The sequence below is a fragment of the Coenobita brevimanus genome, chromosome 14 (genome assembly GCF_032717465.1).
Source record: "Coenobita brevimanus isolate Jiangsu-jjx chromosome 14, ASM3271746v2, whole genome shotgun sequence".
NCBI classification, from domain to species: domain Eukaryota; kingdom Metazoa; phylum Arthropoda; class Malacostraca; order Decapoda; family Coenobitidae; genus Coenobita; species Coenobita brevimanus.
Window position 1 is genome coordinate 46,385,518 of NC_136967.1, and position 27,495 is coordinate 46,413,012.

Sequence of the window (27,495 nt, forward strand, 5' to 3'; positions counted from 1 at the left end):
GAGAGTGACCATGAATTCTCCACTGTGCGGCGATATTTTCCGTCTGCATGATCATCAGTCTTTTCTGATGATGAAGGATCAGGTGTAGTTGATGATCCTGCAGAGGGTGATATACGCAAAGTGGAGAAAGTGGTGGGGGAGGTAGAGAGTGAAGGAAGCGAGGAGGCTGGCAGGAGGAGAAAACGAGCCGCCGGCCACGAGAGCGGCATAGGGTGGAATTTTCCACCCATACACCATCACTACCGCCTTCACCCACACGGCCTGCATCACTTTATGCATCACCACGTGCATCACCACACAGGCCTGCATCACTCCAGGCCTGCATCACTCCAGGCCTCACCACATGCCTCACCACGCCGACCTGCCTCACCTCGTGCATCACCATGCCAACCTGCCTCACTCCAGGTCTCACCACGTGCATCACCATGCTGACCTGCCTTACTTTAGGCCTCACCACGCCGGCCTGCATCATTACAGGCCTCACCACGCCGACCTGCCTCACCACGTGCATCACCACGCCAACCTGCCTCACTTCAGCCTCACCACGTGCATCACCATGCCTACCTGCCTCACTTCAGGCCTCACCACAATCCTCACCACGCCGGCCTGCCTCACCACGTGCCACTTCACCACGACCTGGCCCAACTGGTTGTTGGTGCAGGTGCACACTGGCAGGCACGTGCCCGCCGACACCTTTCACCAACACCATCACCATCATGATCACTGTCACCAGCATCATCACCTGCCTCATCTAGTGGTGAGTCAGCGGAATCGCTACCACGCCGCCATGCTAGGGGCTGTGGCAGGGGACGGGGCAGGTCACGTGCACGGCAGACACGACAGGAGCCACGGACTGGTAGGTTAGAAACCTTTGTATAGGAGGAAGGGACGGGGTTTCAGCGTGAAGTACCAGTGTTTGATGACACAAACGCAGGTGTGCAGCCAGAATTTCCCTGCAACAGAGCTTCTTCTGCAGTGGACTTCTTCCTTGCTTTTTTCACAACAGCAGTGATGGAGTTCATTGTGAAAGAAGTGAACAGTTTCAGGGATTTCTGCTGCAATTGGGCTGAAACCTCACACCTGAGAGAGAGTGCGAAAATGAAGGAATGGAGTGCAACAAGTGTTAGAGAAATGTATGTTTGGCTAGCATTGACGTTGTTGATGCCTCATGTTAGAAAACATAACATACACGATTATTGGCTCGTGGACGATATTGCTGCGACACCAGTATTCGGTAAGTATATGCCACGTGACCGATATCTTGACATCCTGAGGTACTTACATTTTTCCATGAATATGGGCCCACATCCAAACGATAGGCTGTGGAAAATTCGCTCGATTCTGGAGATGATGAAGGAAAAATTTCAATCCTTCTTCAGGCCATTTCAGAAGGTTGTTATTGACGAGTCGTTTGTTTTGTGCAGGGGACGTCTTGCCTTCATTCAGTACATTCCATCAAAGAGACATCGTTTTGGAATAAAGTTTTTTGTCTTGTGTGATTGCAAGACTGAATATGTGCTTGATTTCATTGTGCATACAGAGAGTGATGCGGTGTTGTCGAAGGACGATCTCAATGGTTTCTTTGGCTCTGTGGTCAGGAAACTAATGGACAGGTACTTCGGTGGCAACCATATCCTTTACACTAATAATATTTACACGGCACCAAGTCTTGCAGAGTCCCTGCAAGAACACCAAATTGGATCGTGTGGCACTGTCCGTGCAATGAGGAAGCATTGGCCATCCTTTCCCAAAGGCACTGCGAAGGTGGAGTGCAGGACCTTGCAATCAGGTAAATTCCTGGCAATTCACTGGCATGATAAGAGAAAGATGAATGTCCTCTCCACGGTCCAAAAGGTAAGTTGATTGGCACAGGCAGACAGAACAAGGCAGACAGTCTTCAACCCTGATGCTGTTATGGACTATAATGTGAACATGCGACTCGTCATAAATCATATATGCAGATCGGCACAATCGACTGTCTGAGGAGGTGTAAGTGGTATGAGAAGGTATTCTTACATGTACTGGACATCTGTGTACTGAATGCCTGCATTCTGTGCAAGGATGTTACAAAGACCAGCACATCCCTCAAACAGTTCAAGAAGGATGTAATTTACGGCCTTCTGGAGGGTATGGGGAGGTCAATCCTTCCGTGAAACAGGCACAGTGTACAGTGTACAAGGTCCTGCACTCCACCTTCGCAGTGCCTTTGGGAAAGGATGGCCAATGCTTCCTCATTGCCTGCAGTGCAGGGACTACCTCAGCAGGCATTTCACGGAAATATTACATCGCACACCTGCAGGCAGAGAAACCTTCCGGCATTGCTATGTTTGCGCCAATTCATATCGCCAACCACAGCAATGCCGTATGATGGGGTGGTGGTGTGCTAAATGTGAGGTTGCACCATGTACAGACTGTTTATTTGATTTCCACGCCAAGACCGAGTGGTAGGAGTCTGAGTATTATGAATAAGTTAGTTTTGTACATACCGGTATGTTGTTTTTTGTTGAAACAGAAAATATGATTTCACTGCTCTGCGTATATTTATGTGAATAACGGGGGCAGTAGTAATGTTTCATGATAAACTCGCAGCCTTATTTTATTTGGAAACCATTTGTTTATACATATTTCTTATGATGAAAAAAGTATAACTCAAAGGAAAGAGAAAGACACAGTGATAAGTGTTTCTGTTTGTGGGAAGTAAATGACTACCAGTACTTGGTTCACATTTTTTTTTTTTTTTCAGTAGTAATTGTTGTGGTAGTTGTGTGGTTGTAATTGTAGAAGATGTGGTAGTTGTAATAGTAGTTGTGCTAGTGGTAGTCTTACTTGTAGTAGTGGTAGTTGTAGTATTAGTATTAGTTGTTGTAGTGGTAGTTGTACTTGTACTTCTAGTAGTAATATCGTTATTTCTAGGAGATACAATACCCAGACTTCTACTCGCTCACCAATGCCAGAATCGAGCAACAATCCTAGCCTAACATACATTTCTGTGTGTGTGGGTGTGGGTGTGTGTGTGTGTGTGTGTGTGTGTGTGTGTGTGTGTGTGTTCTTACCTAAATCTTACCTAATTGTATCTTTACAGGAATGAGTCAAGCTCATACTGTCCCGTGTCTTAAACCATATTTATCGTACATATCCTTAAATTTGTGAATTATTTTGGCACACACTATTTCATTCGGTAGTGCATTCACTGATCAATTGCTCCATTTGGAAACTAAATTTCTTTACGTCTTTATCACCTCTTTTCTTATGCAGTTTTTTGCAGTGTCCTCTTGCTGATGCTTCTCCATAAGTTAAGTAATCATTTATATCTATTTTCTCCTTCCCTGATATGCATTTATATAGCATAATCATGTCGCCTCTTTTCCTTCTCTCCTGTAGTGTTGGTAGATTCAGTTTATTTAGTCTTTCTTCGTAGCTTAGATCCCTTAAGCTTGGTACCCATCTTGCAGCGGCCCTTTGAACTTTTTCAATCTTGTCTATGTGCTTTTTGAGATGAGGACTCCAGACTACTGATGCATACTCCATGGTTGGTCTGATGAATATTGTTATTATCCTTCTTAGCATGTCTTCATTTATGTATGTGAACGCTATTCTCATATTTGCAAGCAGTGTATGCATGTTCCGTGCCTTCTCACTGATGTGGTCAGCCGGAGATAGTCTGTTATTGATAATCACACCTAGGTCCTTCTCTCTTTCTGATGTGTGTAGGGTTTTATTTCCTAACGTATAATTCCAATCAGGTCTTTTTCCACTTTTACCAAACTTGATTACATGACACTTGTCCACATTAAATTCCATTTGCCATGTACAGGTATTATCCATTCATGAAGTTTATTTAATTCTTCTTGCAGCTCTTTACAAGAGTCTATGTTAGTAATTTTCCTTTGTATTTTTGCATCATCTGCAAACATATTTAGATAGCATTCATTTCCAGTGTTATTGTCTATATCATTTATATACACTAAAGACATGATTGGTGCCAGCACTGAGCCCTGTGGTACTCCACTAGTCACTTCTTTCCACGATGAGTAATTTCCCCTTAGTACTGTTCTCATTTGTCTTTTTATGAGAAAATCTTGCATCCAACAATACAGTTTGCCTCGAACTCCTCCTTGATGGTGCAGTTTCCATAAAAGTCTTTGGTGTGGTACTGTATCAAATGGTTTCTTGAAATCTAAATAGATACTGTCCCCCCATCCTTCTCTTTCCTGTAATGTGTCTGTTACCGTACTCTGTCATAGTAGCTCAAAAGATTAGTAACACATGATTTTCCTTTTCTGAAACCAAACTGTCTTTCTGTTATCATATTGTGTTCTTTTAGAATCTAGATGATTTACCCAAGCTTTTCTTATAAGCTTTTCTAATACCTTGCTTACAACACTGGTTAGTGATACTGGTCGGTAGTTGAGTGGATTTTGTCTATTCCCTTTCTTGAATAAGGGAACAATGTTTGATTTCCTCCAATTATCAGGTAGTTTACGTTAACTCAAGGATTTCTTGAAAATTAAAAATAATGGTTTACCTAACTCCTTTGCACATTCACGATGCACCCAACATGGAAATTTCACCAGGACCATTTGCTTTTCCTTTGTATATTTTCCTTAGCTCCTCCTGTATTACTTTTTCTGATGTTTGTATATCTGGTAGTATGTGTGGGCATGTATGTTCCACATAATCCCTCTCAATTTTTTTTTCATCTGTAAAAACTGAATGGAAATTCTTGTTCAGTGCTTCACAAATATCCTTCTCTTGCGTATAGGTGATTCCCTCGTCCGTTATGGATTGTATTTTATCTTTTACTTTGATTTTGCTTCTGATGTAGCTGTAAAATAGCTTCGGTTGATCACCACTTTTATTTATGATATCCTCCTCAAACTGTTTTTGGGCTTCCCTCCTTATTCTTGTATAATCATTTTTTGCCTGTTTGTAATTATTATATGCCTTTTCACTATTGTGTCTTCTGTATCTATTCCACAACAAATCTCTTTTTTCTTTTGATTTTTTACATTCTGTATTGAACCATTTCTTTATTTTCTTTTTTTGCTTCTTTGTGCTGTGGGATGTATTTCTGGACTTCTATTTCATAAAGTTCACAGAATATTTTATATATAGCATTTAAATCTTGTCCTCTAAGCTACTTTTCCCAATCAATTTCTAAGAAGTACTTCTTTAGGTCATGGTACTTTCCCTATTTATAGTTTAGGCTCTTTTTGTAACTTTCATTGCTGTTAACTAAGTCATATGCAATCCTGGAGCTGCAATTTAGTACTGCATGGTCGCTTTTGCCGAATGGAGGGTGATATATTAAATTGTCAATATCGTTTTCTTGCCTAGTAATTATGAGATCTAGCACAGAGGGTACATCGAGTCCTCTTTTTCTGGTGCTTCCTCTTACATGTTGCATTAGGAAAAACTTCTGCACAAGATCCAGGAGCTTTTCGTCCCAACAACTTTCTTGGCTTTTTATATCTAGAGTATTCCAATTTATATTTGTATTAAAATCTCCAGTTAGTACAATTCTTTCCAATTTCTCTTCCATTTTATGTAGGAATGCTCTTAAACTCAGGATTGTACTCTCTGCCAGGTCCTCATATTCGTCTCTTTCCCATGTGTTTGATCTAGGTGGCATATACAAATTGGCTACAATTACTTTCCCTTCAGATGTATTGATCTCTACTGCAATCAGTTCTACTTGTGAGGGTACATCTAGTTCTATTTCTTTGACTTTTAGATTTTTCTTGGTTAATATTAAATTTCCTCCTCCTTTTTTTTAAGTTTCTATCTCTTCTCCATATATTATATTCCTCTAAGTTTAGGGTGTCATTTGATATCCTTGGTGTTAATTTTGTTTCAGTTAGGCATATTATATGTGGTTCATTTTCTCTGACATAATCATTCATCTCTTATAATTTAGATACCATTCCATCCACATTTGAGTACATCAACTTAATCATCTTGTTTATATACTTGTCATGACTTGGTCCTACTACCTTCCTCTTTTCTATTCCCTCCTGTTTATGTACCACTTTCATACCTGCAATCCAATTATTTTGTAAAAAAAAATGTATTCTTCTTCTCCTCTGATCTCCCTCATTTTTTGTTTTTGCTTCCTCCCTCCTCTCTTTCAGTAATTCCAGTTCCTCTTGTGTTAGGCATCTTTTTATCCATACATTTTTGAACTCCTCTTTTTCCATAAGATTTTTTTGCATTTTTTAGTATCTCCTCCACGGTGTTTACACTCTGAAAGGTTACTTTTAGAGGTCTTGACTTGCCTCTCTCATATATCCCTAACCTTTTGTGTTCCTCTATGCCTTTACAACAGATTTCATCTGATACTTCTTTCAATATGCTCAGTACTTTTGCCATCTCCTTTTTGTCTCTTGAGATCTTGTTTTTTATTTCTTCCTCTTCTATACCAGTGATTACTATAGATTTGTTGATATCCACTGAATCTCTGACTAACTTAGGATTGTTTTGGATTATTCTTTTCACTTCCTTTTTAATGTTTTTTTCTTCCACCCTTGTTTCTAAGTCTTTCTTTACTTTCACCATTTCAGCATAAGTGGTTTCCACATCATTTTTGTAACTTTGCACAGCTTCATTCACCTGTGTTGTCTTCTCCTCATTATCATTGCTCTTGTCTATCAGACTGCTTACTTGCCTAATTGTCTCTGTATCATCTTTGAACTCTTCCATATTACTCTCATGGTTGACTACTGCACTTGCCATTTCACTAATTTTCCTCCTAAGTGTACCCACTTCTACTGTTAACTCATCTATGATTGTGTCTTTCTTGTTGACTTCCTTTCCTAATTTTTCTATTTCTTCCTTTTGCAAGTGCATCTGTTTCTTATTTTCATCAATCTCATTTTGAAAAGCCATCTCTAGTCTGTGTACTCGGTCCACCAGTTTATTGTGAGTCTCCATTTCAACTAGTTCTTGATAGAAATCATCATCCTGCTTTCTACCTTTATCCCTTTTCTTTTCCAAATTTGCTTTACTAAAGTATGTAGTCACTGTGCAGTACTAAAAGCACATAATGTACTTACATTCCCTGGTGCAGTTGTAGACTAAAATGATCAGCTGATTGTGCGCATTCTTGCGCTACTTTGTTTTTTCTGTTATAACAAGTCTTACTTAAAACTTCTTCTTTTTTATATTAAAATACCATTTAGTCTAACCTGGTACAGAGCTTGATTCATATAAAGATGCTAATTTAGGTAATGCCACTGGCCAAGTTGGCCAGACATGGAGCGGTGGCGGCGTGCTTCTGATCTCTTCGGTGCCTAGTGTGAGAGAGAGAGAGAGTCTGTCTGTTTGCCTGTAACGAGGAAGACGAGCAGCGTGAGTTCAAGGTCGTTGCTACTATGACTGACCTTCATTCACCCAGTATGACCGATTATGAAAAAATATTCATGGAAACAGTGTTTGTAGTGGATTTTGGTATCCTGGAAATGTCATCGAAGTGATATCAGTGTGCTGGGCTAGTGTTTGCCTTTGTTGTGTCACTGTACCTCCTCCACGCATACGGACACCGGCAAAAAACACCAAAAATTACCCTCATTCCCCACTCACTCACTCTCCCTATCTGCATTTCTCGGACCATCTGATGCCATCACCTTGAAGTCAAAGGATTGGTGAGTAACGTGAAATCTTATTTGTTGCAACTGGTTAAGTATTAACAGAGATATGAAGGTTTAAAGATAGACGATTTTGCTGATTTTTGTTGGGAATGCCTGGCTGTGGGGAGCGCTCACGAAAACATCTGCCAGACGGGAGGGGTTAAACTTACGAAATTAATGTTATATTTGCGGTCCATTCCTTTGTCCACTTAATTTTCCTCTGTTTTCTGTACTCCTGCTTTCTAATATTCCTTTTACTTTTCACACTCTGCTCGGCACTCAGAGCATTATGCATCCTGTTTGCCTCCCATGATGCTTCAGATCTCCATCAGCCTGGCATCTTGTATATGTGCCGTCCTATAAATATATTTTGTTGAGTTAATTTATTCTAGTTACGTTTAACTAGTTGTAGGGGGAGGTACTCTTAGCTGAGTGATGAAGATCTCATTGCCATCTACCGCTGATTAATTAATATTTGAAAACATTCCAACACCTATGAACTGCTATTGCAATAATTTGCCTTTGTGTGTGTGTGTGTACGGGGGTAGGGGGATTGAATGATTGGTAGTTGCATTTTCTTATGGCCTATTTACCACTTGGAAAAACCTTATTTTATGAAGCAAACTGGAACTCGAAATTAAGTATATGGTTGCAAGTAGCCTTTATTTTGCACCACATTATTGTCTGCCCAGCAACAGATATGAATCTTGCTGTGCATCTTGGGATGCAAAGCTCCGTATCATTTTCATCTGTGTGATTTTTATCAAAAGTATCTGTGATGCATAGATATTGCTAATTTCAACAGATCCCCGACTGCCCAGTCATATCCCCCATTCTCTCATATCATTTGGGTGATTCACAAGCTGTTTATGCAATAAAAGCCGCATTCCCTGTTTGTGCGAGCGTCCTTGTGTGTGTGTATGTGTGTGTGTGTGTGTGTGTGTGTGTGTGTGTGTGTGTGTGTGTGTTTACCTAATTGTGATATACAGGAAATGAGCTACGCTCATGGGGTCCCGTCTCTGTTTCTCAGTAAGTCAAATTTAGCTTTAAACTCGTTTAATTTTTTTGACTGGACGATCTCTTTGTCCAGGCTATTCCACAGTTCTATACATCTATAAGGAAAACTACATTTCTTGATATCCTTCAAACAGCTTGGTTTCTTCAGTTTCACTCCGTGTCCTCTTGTTACTCTCTTATCCCATACAAACAGATCTTCTTTGTCAAATTTATCTACTCCCATTATGGTTTTGAACACTGCAATCATGTCGCCTCTCTTCCTGCTTTCCTCTAAGGAAGGCAAATCCAACATTTCCAGCCTCTCTCTGTACGACAGATCTGCCAAACTGAGGACCATTTTGGTTGCTGTTCCTTGTATTCCCTCAATCTTGTTTATATTTTTCTTTTTGTGTGGGGACCACACTACTGCTGCCTATTCTAACCTGGCCGGATCATGGCCACTATCAATTTTTTTCATCATCTCCTCATCCATATAATGAAAAGCTACTCTTATGTTCGTCAAGAGTTTATACGTCTCTAACTGTCTTGTTAATATGTTTTTCAGGTGACAAACTGTCCTGGACCAGCACTCTCAAATCTTTCTCTTCTCTCAATTTTGTGATTGGTTCATTACCCATCAAATATTTCAGTGATGGCCTTTTGGTACTTTTACCCATTTCCAATATTTTACATTTCTTTGCATTGAATTTCATTTCCCACATCCGACTCCAGTCGTGTATCCTATCCAGATCCTTCTGCAACATTTTACAATCCTCCTCAACCTCTACCTTTCTCAAAATCTTTGCATCATCAGCAAATAGACTAGCAAAACTGTTCACTCCATCTACCATATCATTTACGTAAATCAGGAACATTACTGCCGCCAACACCGAGCCCAGTGGGACGCCACTTGTTACTTCCCTCCATCTAGACATCTTATCTTTTATTACTGTCCTCATTTGTCTGTCTCTCAAAAAGTCTCTCATCCATTCCAGGAGATTCCCCTTCAGTCCTCCTATATGCCCTAGTTTCCACATTAGTCTCTTATGGGGTACCTTGTCGAAGGCCTTCTCCAACTCTAAATACACACAATCCACCCAACCATCTCTCTCCCGTAGCATGTCAATCGCTCTTGTGTAAAAGCTCAACAAGTTGGAAACACATGACCTTCCATTTCTGAATCCAAACTGACTATCAGCCAGAATATTCATCTCTTCCAGATATTTTATCCAATTATCTTTCAGAATTCTCTCGCACAATTTCGCGACCATGCTGGTTAGTGAAATACAGCATAGTGCCCCCTGGAATATCCAGCCACCTTCACAAGGAATACAGCATAGTGCCCGCGTGAACTCCTGGACACCCCTACAAGGAGCCCACGGAGGAGCAGCAGCAGCACACCGAGACTCGGTGCAACAATGGCCTAAGTCAGCCCGGGCCGCATGCCCCTATGACCCGGAGCCCGCCCGCTGTCGCCATAGTAGGAATACTGCACTACCTTCCAGGCGAGCCTCCACCAACCAGCTTAGGGGTGGAGCTGTCTGTCCAGCTCCTGCCAGCACCCCAGAGGAGTCGGCCTGTAGCCGCTCCCACCTTCGTCAGGAGACGGCTGGTAGCTTCTCTGAAGGTGTCTTCTTTCTTGAGATGGCCAGTAGCCGCTTGCCCCTCGCTAAGGAAGCGCCCTGTAGCCGTCCTGAGGGTAACGAGGAGACGGCCGGTAGCCGCTCCCACCTTCGTCAGAAGGTGTCCTTCCGGAGACGGCCAGCAGCCACTCCAAACCCCCTCCTGAATGAGTTGGCCTGTAGCCACTCCCGCCTTCGTCAGACGGCCGCTAGCTGCTCCGGTGTTGCCCCTGAGTCGGCCTGTAGCTGCTCCACACCCCTCCTGCAGGAGTTGGCCTGTAGCTACTCCCGCCTTCATCAGATGGCCGGTAGCCGCTCCGAAGGTGTTGCCCCTGAGTTGGCCTGTAGCCTCTCTACACCCCTCCAGAAGGAGTTGGCCTGTAGCCGCTCCCGCCTTCGTCAGACAGCCGGTAGCCGCTCCGAAGGTGTTGCCCCTGAGTCGGCCTGTAGCTGCTCCACGCTTCTTCTGCCGGAGTCGGCCTGTAGCCGCTCCCGCCTTTGTCAGAAGCCCAGTAGCCACTCCGAAGGTGCCTCTGGGTTCACTGGCAGTTATTCTCCCTCTCAGGCCATGGCCAGTAGCCGGGCCTTGGCACCTTGTAGTCGCGCCCCTGGGAAGCCACCGCCAGTAGCCGGGCCCCACGGCCGGAAGCAGCAGAGAGCTGCCCCACCGCCCCAGCTTGACACGAGTTCCCCGACCTCCGACGCAGAGGGCGTAGAGGAGTACTGGAGAGGCCCAACAGCTTCCCCCAGCCTCTGCTCCCTACAACTGGCTCTGGAGGAGACCCACCTGACGGACTCCAACGCAGACCGGTGCCACAGCCCCTCCCTGTCGGCGCCACCCAGCCCTGGGGACCACAGCCCTCGGGAACCCCAGACCCTCCCTAGAACGCCCGGGCAGGAACTCCCTACTCCTCGACGGCAGAGGACCTCCACCTCTGTCAGGAGCCTGGACGAATTCAGGCAGTTGTTTGGCCCCAGTCCTGAGGGCCACACTCCTGTCCCCAGCCCAAAGAGTATGAGCCCCTTCGCCACCTGCAGCCCTGGACGAGAGCAGATGCCCCTGCATGTGATCCCATGCCCCCTCGGCATGGCCTCCCCTGGTGGTGCCCCAGCCCCGGCAGAAGTAAAGCTGGGTTGCCTCTCCGCCACACTCTTGCTGCCCAATGACCCATAGTGACAGTGACTGTACCAGTATTGTAGTGAAACAGTGACGAGGCAGAACAGTGAATTAATAGTAATGGACCCAAGTGTTTCTAAGTAGAATAGACACAGTGGAATAATAATGGTCTATTAGTGACAAGGTGGAACAGTGAATTGTTATTCACGAACCTAAGTGCTAGTGAGAAAGTCCAACACAGTCTAATCATCATACAGCAATAAGAGCAATACCAAGCCATGGAGTTTGTAATAATGATTAACCAAAAGTCCCTTGCAACTAGAAAATAACAAAGTGAACACGCTACCAGTAAACTATGCCTCATGCTACCATAATCATAATTAAATCCCAGTGCCTTACACCCTCCCCTAGTGAGAATCATTTCTAACCTCTCCACGCGCTTAGAGACCTTGGGGGAGGTGGTGGTTCAATCGGTAGAGAGTTGGCCTGCAGTCCTGACGGACCCGGGTTCAAATCCCTTAGAGGCAGGGAACAGTTTAAGGATTTGAATTTCATAAAAAATCAGACTTTACTGATCTACCAGAAGACCCGCCGACATGTCGTAAAAATACCCCCGCTAATACCAATACATCAGTCCTATATGAGACAGCCCTAGCATGTATTCAGTATGGACGATGGGTGTTAGCGCCGAAGTGGTGACATGTAGAGGTGTGCGGTACGTAGGAGGACTACTGGGCCTTGAAATCAGGCTGTGAAGCCTATTCCCAGAGTCAGTTACAAAAAAAAAAAAAATACTAATCCAGAATACTCTGCCTGAAGTGTAATTTCACACTATTCTCCAATAGTATCCTGTGAGATACTAATAACATTATCTACAGTAGATATAAGTGTTTATAATCGACCAGAATATTGTGTTTGTAACATCTGCTGTTTCCCTTGTCTGACTGAGTAATACACGTGTAAGGTTATTGCCTGGAGTTTTTGTGTCCTGCCTCTCTCTTATTTATCCTAAGCGCCGGTCTCAAAAGAGAACCCCGCTACACATTAGGCGTTTAAGGAACGGGAAGCCGAGCCTAAAACACCTGACATTACAGTTAGAGACACTGGTCTATAATTCAGGGGTTCTTCCCTGTTTCCTCCCTTATAAACTGGTACCACATTTGCCCTATTCCATTCTTGAGGCACTTTCCCCTCTTCCAGAGAACACACAGTTAATCTGTGAATCTTATCCGCAAGTTGTTCTCTGCATTCCTTCAGTACCCAATTGGAGATTCCATCTAGTCCTGGGGCTTTCCCTACATCTTGAGTTTCCAGTAATTTATACACTTCCTGTACCTCCACTTTTAAATCTTTCATCAATACATTTCTAGTCACTCCCTCCCCTTCCACAAACTCCTTTTCATTAGTAAAAACTGATTGGAAACATTTGTTCATTATTTCTGCTTGCATTACTGCACCTTTATAGACCTCTCCTTCTACTTTCGATTTGGTGATTCCTTCCTTTTGTTACAGTCTACCATTAAAAATCTATAAAACAGGTTGGGTTCATCCTTACATTTGTCTGTTATACCTTTTTCAATTTCCTCCACCTCCCCCAAGGTCTCTAAGCGCGTGGAGAGGTTAGAAATGATTCTCACTAGGGGAGGGTGTAAGGCACTGGGATCTAATTATGATTATGGTAGCATGAGGCATAGTTTACTGGTCTGCGTATTCTTGTGTATTCATTTCTAGTTCTTTTATAATCTTCTTTCGTTCTGTTGTTACCTCTCTTTCCCCATTTGTTCCACGCCGTGTCTCTCTCTTTTTGTCATCATACACTTTCTATTAAACCACTCCTTTTTCCTGTTTTCTTTCCTCCTTACTCTTGGCACAAATTTTTCCACTCCCGAATTATAGAGGTCTAGAAAAACTATCCCACTTCCTCTGTATCTCTCTTGTTTCTCTGAATTTTCTCCAATCTGCATTTTCGAAAAATTTTCTCAATCCTGTAAAGTTTGCTTTCCCAAAGTTGTATCTTCCTTGCGTATAAAGCTCGTCTCTTGGCTCCACGTTCCCTGTTATCATCTGGACCTCAATGACCACATGATTACTTTTTCCAATAGGATGCAGATATTTCAAAGATTCTATTACATCGGGGTCTTTGGTAAACAGTAAATCCAGTCTTGCTGGTGTGTCCTCCCCTCGGAACCGTGTCTCTTCTTTGACCCATTGTGCCATCACATTGTTCATTGTTATATTTAATAATATAGCGCCTCACGAATCTTCGCTGCCTCCTGAGTCCCATCCCTCCCAGTTCACCTCTTTACAATTGAAGTCAAAGGTTAAAAGTTTTATGCCTGATTTATAGAGCTTTAATTTACACACCTGAAAACGCAAACCCCACCCTCCTAGACCCAATAGTTACCGAGCTATGGCCTGTCAAAGTTGATAATAGTTACCCGTCACAGCCCCGGCGAGAAAGAAAATAGGCCTCTCGCACCTGTTTTTTTCACATAAATACGTACAAAAATCACCAAAATCAGTTTTTTGGAGTGTGTACAGATGTTATAAACTATTGTAATATGCTTAGAAAAAAATACAATGGTGACAAACCTTCAAACAAATATGATAAATAGTAAAAATTATCCTCCCCTCCTCTCCTCTCCTCATACCTCCAATCCCCTCCCTCCCCCCCTTCCCTTCCCTTCCCTCCCCTCCTCTCCCCTCCCCTCCCCTCCCCTCCCCTCCCCTACTCCCCCCTCGCCTTACCTCCCCTCCCCCTATCCCCTCCACCCTCCCCTCCTCGCAGAGCTGTCAAATCTAGCTAGGGAAAATGATCATGAACCCCCCCAATAAAAATATGATAAATAGTAAATTCTTCCCCTCCACTCCCCTCCCCATACCTCCAGTCCCCTCTTTCCCCTTCCCTCCCCTCCCCTCGCCTAACCACCCCTCCCTCATTACCTCCCCTCCGAACTGTCAAATCTAGCTAGTTTTCGTTTCGTTTCGTTCCATTTTTGAAGGCTCCAACATCCTTGCATGCGTCGGCATAGTATAAAATTTCATTTTCGAGTGTGTTTCGAATAGAGATAGCTAAAACAATTGTGGTGTGCGTATCTGTATGCAAGAATATGAATAAATTACAGGTAATGATTCAAAAACACGCGCCATAAAGCGTAAAAAATACGCAAAATATTCGAGGTCGGAGAGGTAAAGATACTGGGTGCTAGGGGGTGGGGATGGGGGTGGTTGGAGGTGGGAAGGCCAGAAGGGGGTGTATGGGGATGGAGGGATGGGAGGAGACAACCACCAGACACAAAGGAAGGGCCCCAGTGGAGTACAGGGACATGGAGGGAGGGTAGGGGGGAAATACCCTCCCCCCAGATAACGGGGGGGGGGACATGGGGGGATCCACATGGAAGAGGGGGGAATGCCTGAGGAGGGTGTGGGAGGGGTGGCGGTGGTGGTAAGAACTGTGGGAGGTAGGGTAGTAACAAGGTAGTGTGGTAGAGGGACGTGGTGAGAGGGAGGTGGGGGTACACCCCCCACCGCCTGGGTTAGGGCCTGGGTCCCCCCTCCGGTGTGTCCAACACTTACTTCTGACTGATTAGAAGCCATCTACGTCACAGCTGGGGTGGAGCCAGCTGCCGCCAGTTCTTTGTGGATGTTGCACGATCGACGTTGCTCGTCCTTTTAAGAAATTGAGCAAAAAGCTCGATTGACGAGCTTAGTACTTTAGGAGTTAGCAACTCGCAAAGGTTTTTTGATACAAGAATCCGTTGAGTGTAGCTATGAGTCGCTACGAGTCGCTAAGAGTAGTCATGAATGTCTTAGGTATGTGCTAGGATTTTTTATAAATTGTAGCGGTTCTTGATAAATTTTGAACTTATGAAAAACATCAGGAGTGCGTGAGGAGTTCCGAGACACTGCCGAGAGTCCATAGGACTATAGAGGAATTGTCAGGAGTAGAGTGCAAGAGTGTCTCAAGAGTAGCAACTTGCAATGATTCTTCATCCGACTCTTGAATGTGTGAAAGCCCCTTAACGCACTTACTGATTAAACACCTATAACCTACTGTGTTCGAGGCTTCATTCTTAGTGCTTTTGATCAGGAGCTTAAGTGACGGGTGCTACAAGTTAGTGTCAACCATTATTTTATTCAGTGTTGAGTTTGTTACATCTGGTATACAAATTTTCGTTGAATCCAGTTTATATTTTGCAGTAAGTAATTCAGTGTTAGGTCACAAACGTAAACTGTGGAATGGAGGCATATTCAAGATACCGTGTGTAATAATATCAAGCAGAAGCAGATACTTGTGTGTCAGCCAATCACCATCTGGTACAAGCCCATCTAATGAGTGGTGGGAGCTTCATTCATAAAAGAATACTACTTCGTAATAAGGGCTGCCGTAAGTCACACACTTCCACGTCTCTGGAAAAACTGTATCCTTTTCATTGTGGCCAACTGTACATAATAAGTAATGAAGGAAAAGGTATTACAAAACCTCCAAGGCCACATAATACACTACTGTCTCTTATGTGTAATGCCTTTGTTTTACTCTTGCTGTCCTTAGATGAGTTGTTCTCTGGACTATGTATTGTGATGTACTTCTTGTATTATGCTGCAGAGTTCGAAAAAGAAGATGAATTTGATATCTGTTGCTCTCACCAGAGGAGTTATTGGTGCAGGCCTGAGAGCCACCAAAGACCAATATACGGTACCGAATTATTACTGAGCCCCGGGCACTTGGTGCTCAAAAAAAAAAAAAAATCTCAATAGGGTTCAAGTACGGCCGAAGCTGTTGCATCTCCCAGTAAGACAACATTACCAAATGTGGGGGTAATTTTTCGTTTTCAAGCCACAGCATTGTAACAGCAGATATATTAGCTTCTTGCAGCCACCAGCAGAACTGCATTTTGCATTATGATTTGTATTTTATTGATGTTATTCATCGTCGCAGAGACTTAGACATTATATCCTTAAGTCTTGCTGTACAGGGCCTCCTTCAGGTTACTCTATGCGACAGGATCATAACGCCGCCCTGACAGAGGCACCGGACGCATATTCCCGATGCCTATTGCTATTCAGCACTTGGAGAAATTAGAACCAATCAGTGCACGCAACGAGGGCGTGGGGTGGGGGTCTAGGCAGCTATCCCCTCACAAGTAAAGAAAACTAATTTAACGAGTAACTTGCTCCTTTTTAGGCAGATATAGTAGGCTAGGTTAGGTTGGTGACGTGATGTGACCTAACCTAACCTAACCAACTATATCTGCCCGCAAACGGAGCAAGTTTCCTGTTGAACTAGTTTTCTTTACTTGAGCGGGGATAGCTGACAAGATCCCCCCAACATCCCTCCATTCACTGCATGCGTTGTTTGGTTCTAATTTCTCCGATTGCCTTATAGCAATAGTCATCAGGAATATGCATGCCGGACACTACTTTTGAGTAAGAGACTGCCAGTGGGCCTCAGGATCTGGTTGCTCCAAAAAGAACTGCCTTGTGTTATGTTGGACGGTGTTATGTTACGGTGCTAACACCATTTTTTTCCCTTGCTACCAGTAGATGAATTACTGATAATAATAATAGTAATAATAATAATAATAATAATAATATAATAATAATAATAATAATAATAATAATAATAATAACGATAATAATAATAATAATAATAATAATAATAATAATAATAATAATGATGATGATGATGATGATGATGATAATAATAATAATAATCCATCCATCTATCCATCATCCAATCCTACACTTCCCCATGAGAAGCGTAGGAGCCCGGGGCTAGGCAGTTGGTCCCGACATTTAAGATGAGAGTGACCAGCCTCACTCATCCCTGAGTGGTATTACATGAGCAATCAACCCCAACCATCCCTTGGATATAAACCTTCACCGGCTCAATCCGATTGGAGCGCAGTAATTACCCACTAAAACCACCCAGGCGCCAAAATCTGGTTATATGGTTACCACCCAGCGTAGTAAATGCTTTCCCGGTGTACAGGAAACCATTTGGCTTGTCACTCAGTGTAGAGTCATCTACAGGCTGAAGGAACAGGAAAGAATGAAGGAAAGAAAGACAGAAGAGGGAGTGTAGAGTCACCCGTTGGCAGAAGGACAAGGAAAGAATGAAGGAAGGAAAGACAGAAGAGAAAGGAAGGAATGAAGGATGGAGAGGAAAGGGCAGACACTCGAGAGCAGCACTACATCGAGTGAGTGGATGGTGAGCGCCCCCACCTACCACACTAATAATAATAATAATAATAATAATAATAATATTGATAATGATGACGATAATGATGATGATGATAATAATAATAATAATAATAATAATAATAATAATAATAATAATTATTATTATTATTATTATTATCATCACCACCATTCTCCTTATCGTGGATGAAATTATCTAGTGCAAGGGATAATAAATTGAAACATTATCATACTTATTGTGTTAAAGAACAATGGTTTCTAACCGCTTCTCTTCTCGGCCATTCACCGTAGCTAAATCAAGTACCTTGTCGGTAGCAAGAATAAAATAAAGATGTCCTCCAAGCGCTTGTCTGTGTGCGTGAGTCGTGTGTGTGAGGAAGTGAAATTGTGGTGTGTGTGTGTGTGTGTGTGTGTGTGTGTGTGTGTGTGTGTGTGTGTTGTAAGTAAATGAAGAAGAATTGTAACCCCTATTCCTTAATGATTTACTTTACACACTATACCTAAATTTCCGCTTTTTTATTACCGATGCAATTATGTCGATATTAAAACGATATAAGTACGTAAAAGACAACATTACGGGGGCAATCTGCCAAATCAAAACTGGGAAAGAAATGCTACAAAGCCTCCTATATCATTTACCTATAGCACGATTCATGATCATTAAGATATCATAGTAGCTCGATACTGATGTTATTAAAAGACAGGAGCTCATACTGTTGTGAGACTGGGCCACATGGTTGTGGTTTACCCTGCTACACGTACGATGACCACAGCTTTTAGGGTGTGTTTTATTATGTGCTGACGTTTTGTGTTGTGCAGTAGTCGGCTTGTGTTGCTCTGTTCTAATTAATGTAATTCAAAAGACGCACCAGGCCTGATGGAATTAAGAATGATTCCTTGTACTAACGATGGTAAGGAAGCAGAAATGCCGTTACTGAAGAGCCTGAGGAAAGAGGAAACACATATGACATGTTTCACCACTGTCATTATGGAGATGTGGGGCAGGTACACACAACACCAGCATCAAAACACAAACAACAGTCTCGCCACGTCACTCCAATACAGAGATGTGTTGACCTCAAGTGAGAACAACGTACAACAACTAACTTGAGTAATTTGGGACTCTGTTTAGCATCAAAGGGAACTTGGGGCTCCTTGGCTTCCCAGGAGACTCCCAGTTATGTCAAGGAAGCATATTATGTGCAAATGAGGCCTGCATAAACACGGCCGATGGGGGGGGAGGTTAGAGGGTGGTTGATTTAGAGGTATTTGTGGTTATTACTAGGGACAGACACATGCGTGAGAGGACGGATTAAAATGATGATACTATAGATGTGCAAATGAAACTTTACATGTTTAACTTCATCGAGAGGACGTAATATGTATATAATATTTTCCATCTCTGGCTATTTAATTCCCTTTAGGAGAGAACTGCCGAGCAATGGAAGTTAGGTATAGTCTTCGTTAACTCCTTCACTACTGTTTTTTTTTTTTTTTTGTCAGTCAAGCAGGGCGGAACTTACAAGGTGGATGGAAAGCTGATGACAGGGAGGGCTGTAGCTCTCATTTCATCAGCCCTCTCGATTATCTTCTGACCATACCGCATTATTGAACCTTTTCAGTGTTTCAGTAACACTTACAGTAGGCCAGCCTGCTCGCCAATGCAAGTTTCTCGAATTTTCAACACCAAACTGCATGCATATTACACACTACACTTCCTATTCATTATTTAACCCGCCGCGTCCCGGAGACGTGAATTCACGTCCTCACATGATGTGGACTCATATCCCGGAGACGTGAATTAACGCGGCAACATTGCAAGGTCCCTAATTTGCACAATTTTCAATTTTCGTGAGTAATTTCGCGAGTGATTTTTGGCACGTATACACGGGACACCTTCCTCTATTCCTCTACAAGATGCCCAGCAGGGACAATGCCTTACACCGCATAACCTCTCCCCCCCCCTGCACGCCATTGTCTCGGCAATTCACCTGTTACCAGTGACCTGGCCAATAAAGACATTCAGGGCCAGAGTGATTCCCCAATCGATGACAATGTGGAGGACAAAGTTTACATAGCATTAGAGGAAGAAACAGTCAGAAATGATGATCAGGTAATGTGGGAAAAAAAGGTCATGAATGGTGATGAGTTAGTAGTGAAACAATGCTTATAATGCCTATATTACTGTTTGAAAACCAATATACTTTGTACTACATATAAATTCGTACCAAGTAAATAAATAAATACTGTTTATGAGTGGATAAAATGGTTACCCTCCCATAGAACTCGTTTTCTTTGGTGCCAGCCTGTTAGAAAACCCAGTCAGGTAAGGAGGTACTCGTACCTAGATCGAGTATTTTAAACCTCAGGTGAGCGATTTCTCTATGAATATTCGATCTTTCTCACCAAAAGCGGACGTTTGAGCCAAAAAAAAAAAAGGTCCAAAAATGTCGGGACTGGGGCGTACCAATGCCCAGAAAACGTCGGGATGGGGCGGGTTAAACAAAACAAAAAATGGCACCTTTACACAAAGATTGGAAGTCCTCAGGTGTCTGGAGGGGGGTGAGACCATCAAAGCCCCTACCATCCACCCCATCTCGGTGACAACCAATTGAAATGCCTGGCACCACTATCTGCCTTGGGGAGAGTTCCAACATACTTGACCCTCTCCTTGCAACTAATCCTTCTTCTTACGCTGTTGGGCTCTTCCGATCACAACCTTATCACCATAACCTATACTATCACTCCAGCAAGGCCTGTGGACCCTCCCAAGAAGTAGCGATTGTGGCACTCTGTGGCTGCTGATCGGGAGACCCTCAGGCAGTACTTCCTTGATTGTCCCAGGATCTACCATTGTTTCCGTGGCCGAGAGCCATCTCCAGTGTGTCTTGCTCATTACAGAGGTTATTCTCATGGGCATGGAAATTTTCATTCCTTTCTTATATCCTGTGAAAAAAAAAAAAGAAAAAAAAAACTTGGTTTAATCACGCTTCTTTTAATGCTGTCCACAACAAGGAAAAGGCTTTCAAAAATTACCAGAGCCAACCCACTCCTGTATCTCAATTCTTTTATGCTTCTGTCCGAATTTGTGCTAAGTCTGTTCTTCGCTCTGCTAAAAATAATTTCATTTGCACTAAATGCACTGACGTGTACGACTCAAACTCTTCCTGCTCCTTCTGGCACCTTGCCAAAAACCTTTCTAACAACTTTACCTCATCATCGTTTCCTCCTCTTTTCCCCTCTGATGGCTCTGTAGCTATTTCTTCTACTGATAAACCAGAACTCTTCACTCAGACTTTCTCCTCCAATATCACCTTCAATGATTCCTGTGCTGTTTCTCCACCTCTTCCCCACTCTGACATTCTCAAGGCTGACATTAAACTATCTTCAACTGATGTATTTTCTGTCATCACTGGCCTCATTACTAATCAGGCATATGGGCCAGATGGGGTCCCTCCTGTTGTCCTCAGGAACTTGCTTCTGTGATGACACCCTGCCTACATAAACTCTTTTGTCTTTGTCTGGTAACTTGCACCTTTCCTTCTTGCTGGAAGTTTGCTCTCATTCAGCCTGTCCCAAAGAAGGGTGGCCATTCCCATCCCTCTAACGATCACCCAATTGCTTTAAAATCCTGTGTTTCAGTAGTTTTTGAGTTTGTTCTTAACAAAATCATTTAAAAGCACCTTTCCTATCACAACCTTCGTGCTGATCGTCAGTACGGGTCCCATCAGGGACGTTCCACTGGTGATCATCTCACCTACCTTCAGACTCCTAGTCATCCTCCTTTCAGGATTTTGATGAAAGCTTTACCATTGCGCTTGACATCTCAAAGGCTTTCGATCGAGTCTGGCATAAATCTTTAATTTCCAAACTGCCCTCTTATGGTTTCTTTCCATCTATCTGTGCCTTCATCTCTAGCATCCTTTTTGATAGTTCTATAGCTGCTGGTGTAGACGGCCACCGTTCATCTCCTAGAGCTATCAATAGTGGTGTTCCTCAGGGCTCTGTCCTATTACCAACTTCCTTCCTTTTATTCATCAATGAGCTTCTAAGCTGTACATGTAACCCTATCCACTCACATATTGGCACTCCACCCTTCTCCTTTCCATTCTCTTCCTGCAACATCCATCTAAGCAGTTATTTCAACAAATAAGGGATGCAGCTTTGGTACACCTAATGTCTGACTTAGCAGTTATTTCAACAATTAAGGGATGAAGCTTTGGTACACCTAATGTCAAACTTGGCTCATATCTCAGATTGGGGTAAAAGTACTCTTGTTGTTTTTAATGCAACAAAAACTCACGCAGTTCGTACAACATTCAACCTGACAAAATCTTCTGCAGGAGTATCCTCTAATCTTTAACACAATCCAACTCAATCATCCATCATCTTTAAACATACTTTGGGTTTCATTCTCTCAGGATTTATCTTGGAAAGATCATATTACCTTATTTGTAAAATATACTTCCAAGAGATTAGGTGTGCTACGCCAACTCCATACCTTCTCTACCCCTACACAGCTATTGACTTTATACACAGGTTTTATTCGCCTGCGTGTAGAGTACAACAGTCACATGTGGGGAGGCTCCCCACGTACAATTTTTTGTCAACAAGGTGAAGTCAAAGGCTTTTCATCTCATTAACTCTCCTCCTCATACTGGGTCCCTTCAACCTGTGTCTCCTCGCCACACTGTTTCATCTTTATTTCTTTTCTATCACTATTTCAATGGTCACTGCTGCTCTGAACTGACGCTTGCATCCCTCCACCACTACACTGAATGTGTAGCACTGTCTAGCAACGAACTCTCTAATGCAAGAGTTAACCATATTCCCAGCCATTCATTTATGCAACAGGTCAGCTCTGGAACTGTCCCCATCTGTCTGTGTTTCTTACTGCCTATGAACTCCAGTCTGAAATGCAGTGTGTCCAGGCATCTCGAAGTGAATGGACATTGAAACTCCTGTCTTTTAAATGCAGTGTGTCCAGGCATCTAGAAATAAATGGACCTTGAATTTGGCTCTCTTTTATCTTGTTATTGTTATTTTTTGGAATGAACAATTTGAAGGCTCCTGTCTTTTGCTTCATTCTTCCTTGCCTTAAAAAAAAAAAAAAGTTGTGCTATGCAGTGGCCAAGTCGTTAACGAAGGTAACTACGAAGTTGTCGGCAGAATAACTCTAGGGTTGGAAGCATAGTGTGAACAACTGGAACCAATTGACTCAGGTTTCCATCTACCCTGTGTGGGTTGGTAGGTAAAATGAGTATATAGTGTAACACTCAGGGAAGGTAACCGTGGTAATTGGGATGAAACAGTGGCTTTGTATTGCATGACACTTTAATCAATACACTGTCACAGGCTCAATGGCCTAAATAAGGAAGATGCATGCTGTGACTTAGAGCCTCATGTTTTCAGCTGACTTCATTACCCTTTCCTTTATTACACACACCAGTGAGCAAGCCAGGAGATATGAACCACCAGTACATCCAATGAAGTCCTGACCCCTAACACTGAAGAGAAAGAAGCCATGATAGTGTAGCTAATAAATGCGATACATGCGACACACAAGGGTGTTGCCTGAGTTCTGTCTGAGAGATAAGAAATTTGATCAAGATGACTTACAGTCAGCAGCCTCCGAAGCTGATACCTGCGTGGTAAACCAGAGAGCTTGTTTGGGGAGTATAGGTGACTGGAGTGGTTCTAAGCCTAATAACCATTGCTCCCACACTAACTAGGCTCAGCCTAACCCTCAGTCATTCCAAAAGCCCACTTTTCCAAAATCACCAACCCTACAATCCATGTGTCAAATTCCTTCCCATATGTCACACAGTACCCCAGACCCCTTCCCAAAAAGCCTGTGGCTTCCCTGGCCGTGCATCTACTTGCTGTGGGAAGTCAGACCACCTAGAAAATTATCGTTGGTTAATCCCTTAACCTCGGGGCATCACTTTCGTGACACTCGGAAGCAAGGGGTCATACCGTGGGACGTCACTTTTGTGATTCTGTGTTATTTTGAATTCGCCTGGGATTTCAGGTGGTAGCTTGTATCATCAATCAGTACTACCAGTGTCCAGCTATACTCAGTTCTGCTAATGTCATCTGTACTCCCATCCACTGTTGACAATTTAGCCATTTTTCTCGTGTCCTTGACTCCACCCCCCCCTCCTTACCTCCCTCCATTACCTTCTCCTCTCGCCTGACCAGCTGTGCTGCGTTACACAAATGCTGGACGGATTTTTCCACTCATTTTATCCGTTGAAATGTGCCCTTTGCCCCATTCTTATACAAAATAATATACAAAAGAAAGAGAAAAGGTAATTGATACTGCCACATATCTGTAATGGGGTAATTATCACCTGGCAGCACCTCACATGCACTCGTTTGCTAATTTTCCCTGTTTATTTCCCCTTGAAATATGCCGTATGACCTGTTCTCAGAATAAAAATATATATAAGAAAGGAAGGGAGAAGCCTAAGTGATATTTACATTCACCAGGAACTACCTAATTTATTATGTATTGTCTAGATTTCCTGCCAATCATTTCATAGTGTATATATATTAGCAGCTGTCACCACGCTGACATTGGCAACCCTTCACTGCCCCTAGGCCACAGCATTCAGTTTACTGTCGTCTTTCAAGGTGAAACCATGTCGGATTCGCACCTGTCCAATTCAGCCGCTTTTTAGCCCCATGCAAAGGGCCCTGTGACCTCTACCCCTACTGAACCTCGTGTGGAAAGGGGTAAAGGGCTAAGTGACTGCTGTGGAACGTGAACTGGCTAATTTATCAATGATAATGATGGACAGTGACTACGATCTTTCTGGTGACTCTAAAACAGTGCAAGTGGAAATGTAGATAATGTGTAAATAATGTGTAAACAGCAAGGGAAAGCAATGAATGTAAATATAACTGAACAGTGGAAAATGGTTTTATAAGTTACTGCAAGTGATAGTGCATAACATAGTGTAAATAAAATAGAAATGTAAATAATGTAAATAAAATAGAGATGTAAACAGAAATGTAAATAAGTAGTAATATAAGAATACGAGTATATATACTAGGAGTAACGAAAGTGAAAGTTTCACTCTAGCATGTATGAATACTGGGAAAATGAAAGCGAAAGTGACAGATTCGCTCTCTACGCCAGTATACAGGACAAGAAAGTGAATGCCTGGAGTGAAAATAAACTACTAGTACTGAAAGACTTATAGATAAAAATTATATATATAAATAAGTGTAATAAAGTACTAGGAATATGAAGAGTGAGTGTGTTTATAAATAATAAATGACAGCTCCGCCTCAAAATACCATCGGGGAACCAGCACGGGAGGAAAGCTCGTATGCGGTGGCTGAATCGGTAGAGATGCAGATTTCAGTCCTAATGGACCCAGGATCGAATCCCGGCTGGGGCACGGAACAGTTTAAGGATTTGAATATCCTAAAATGCAGACTTTCCTGATCTACCAGATGACCTGCCGACATGTCGTAAAAGTACCCCCGCTAACACCAGTACACCAGTCCTGTATGAGACAGCCCTACCATGTATTCAATATGGACGGTGAGTGTTAGCGCCGAAGTGGTGACATGTGGTGTAGGAGGACTACTGGGCCTTGGGATAGGCCACTGCCCCCAAGAAATAGGCCCTGAGCCTTTGCCCAGAGTCGGACACGTAAAAAAAAAAAAAAAAATTACATTGCTTTCACAGTGTGTTTTTTTTGGAATATGGATCCCAAACTACTTGAAATTCATAGAATAGTGTTTGTAGTTATAATATCAGGAAGTGGTAACCATATTACGGGGTAATGGGAAGTGTAAAGTGGAGACTTCGTTACCCAACTTCAGAAGTCTCCACAATTCCTCCGGTAGATGACGAAGGCTCAGCAAACATCCCAGGGGAAAGCTGAAGGTATGTGCCATAAGCAAATCTAATTTTAATATTCTAGGACTAATAACTGATTTTTGGCAAATATTTTTTAAAAATCAGTCAGAGCGCAATTATCCTCATGGGACGCGCAAGGAGCGCAAAAACATCCCCACAGTGTAGGGGTTAAAGCAAGGTAGATCTAACCCCTGTAAAAACTCCAGTGTTTTAAGTTTCATAGCTAATGATGACCTTACTCAACTTCCTCCCTATGGCAACCCTACTTCTAAGTCAGGAGTTGAGAAGAGTGATGTAAAGGAAACCCACACTAGGCATATTCCCCAGCAGCCAGATGGAAAGGTGTTTGGTGCTGCTAAGCCTGAGAGTGCTGACGTGGTGTTGTCAACCATTGCCCCTGGCTCTAGTGTTTCAACTTGTCTCCCGTTTATATTCCCTGGTAATGTAGTTTATGATAACATTACTTATGAGGTAATAAAACTTAGAGACACTGCAGTCTCTGGCAGTTTGCTGGTGAATCCAACGGGAACACATGTAAAGACAACAGTTAATGTTCTTATAAGAGGTGTGGACAGGTTCCACACTTACCCTAAGGTCACAGTTGATATTGTTTTTGATTTTGTGAACTGTCAAGCAGCTGTCGGAGTAGTGGATCATTTGCCTGTTTCAGGTGTGACTCTATTGTTAGGGAATGATGTACTGGGAGCGAAGGTCCTTCCTAACCCAATTGTATCTGAAGTTCCTGTGAATGTGAGTGGTACAGCTGTGATGGAAAGCAAGCACCCTGAAGTGTTCACGGTGTGTGCAGTAAGTACGTCTATGAAACGAGCTGCTGAGTATGACTCTGATGTAACCAAGACTGTAGATGAGAGTGTGAAGAGTGAGAAGGCTGTGTCTGTTCTGAATAAGGAAAAGGAGAATTCTGTTACTGACCCCCTAGTTCTTGAAGGGACCTTTATGGCTGATCTGAATAATGATGACCCCTTGCCTTCCCTTGGTGAGATCACCCAAGAGAGATTAAAGCAACTACAGGAAAGTGATCCTGTAGTCAGCTCATTGCGAAATGCTGCAGTTTCAGAGTTTGGGACTGAAAAGGAGAAGTGTGAATACTGCTAAATGAAAGATGGATTTTGTGGAGAAGATGGAGACCCCTTTATGATAATGTTGAAGATGGGACATGGGACTTTCACCAGACTGTTATACACGAATTGCCAACAGCTTATCCAGATGTCCCATGACATACTAATGGCTGGTCACCTGGGAGTATGCAAAACCCTGCAGAGACTGCGCACACACTTCTACTGGCCCCGCATGGCAGCAGATGTGACACAGGCAGTTCGCATATGTCATGTGTGTCAAGTCACTGGGAAACCCAACCAGACTATCCCCGAGAGCCCTATTGTGCCCATACCTGCCTTTACCTCTCCCTTCTAGAGGATTATCACTGACATTGTTGGACCTCTTCCTAAGACTTCCTAAGAGGATAGTTACCTTCTGACCCTGATGGACACAGCAACACATTACCCTGAAGCGATATCCCCTTGAAAGATCCATACACAAGCAATAGTAAAGGAACTGCTGCTCTTCTTCAAGCAGTTTGGACTCTACGGAGAAGGGCAGTCCGACCAAGGCAGCGACTTCAAGTCTAAGGTCTTCGAGCAGAGTTTGAAGGATTAAGGCATCACCTACATCACTTCTAGTGCATACCATCCCCAGTCCCAGCACCATCAGACTCTGAAGAGTATGTTTCGAAAGTACTGTGGAGAAACTGGTCAAGACTGGGACAAAGGTGTACCGTTCCTGCTCTTTTTGATACGCAAGAAGTTCCAACAGTGTCACATGGATTCTCCCCAGTTTGGGCATCAAGTAAGAAGACCCCTGATATTGGTGAAGGGGGCTTGGCGTTATGGAACACAAGTCCCTTCTAATATACAGCACTATGTTATGGAGTTCAAGAAGAGACTTTCCCGCAGTTTGGAAGTTCCCCACAAGAAGCTTAAGAAGTTCCAACATGCTATGAAAGTGTGGTACAGTACAACAAGGACGCCCAAGAGAGAG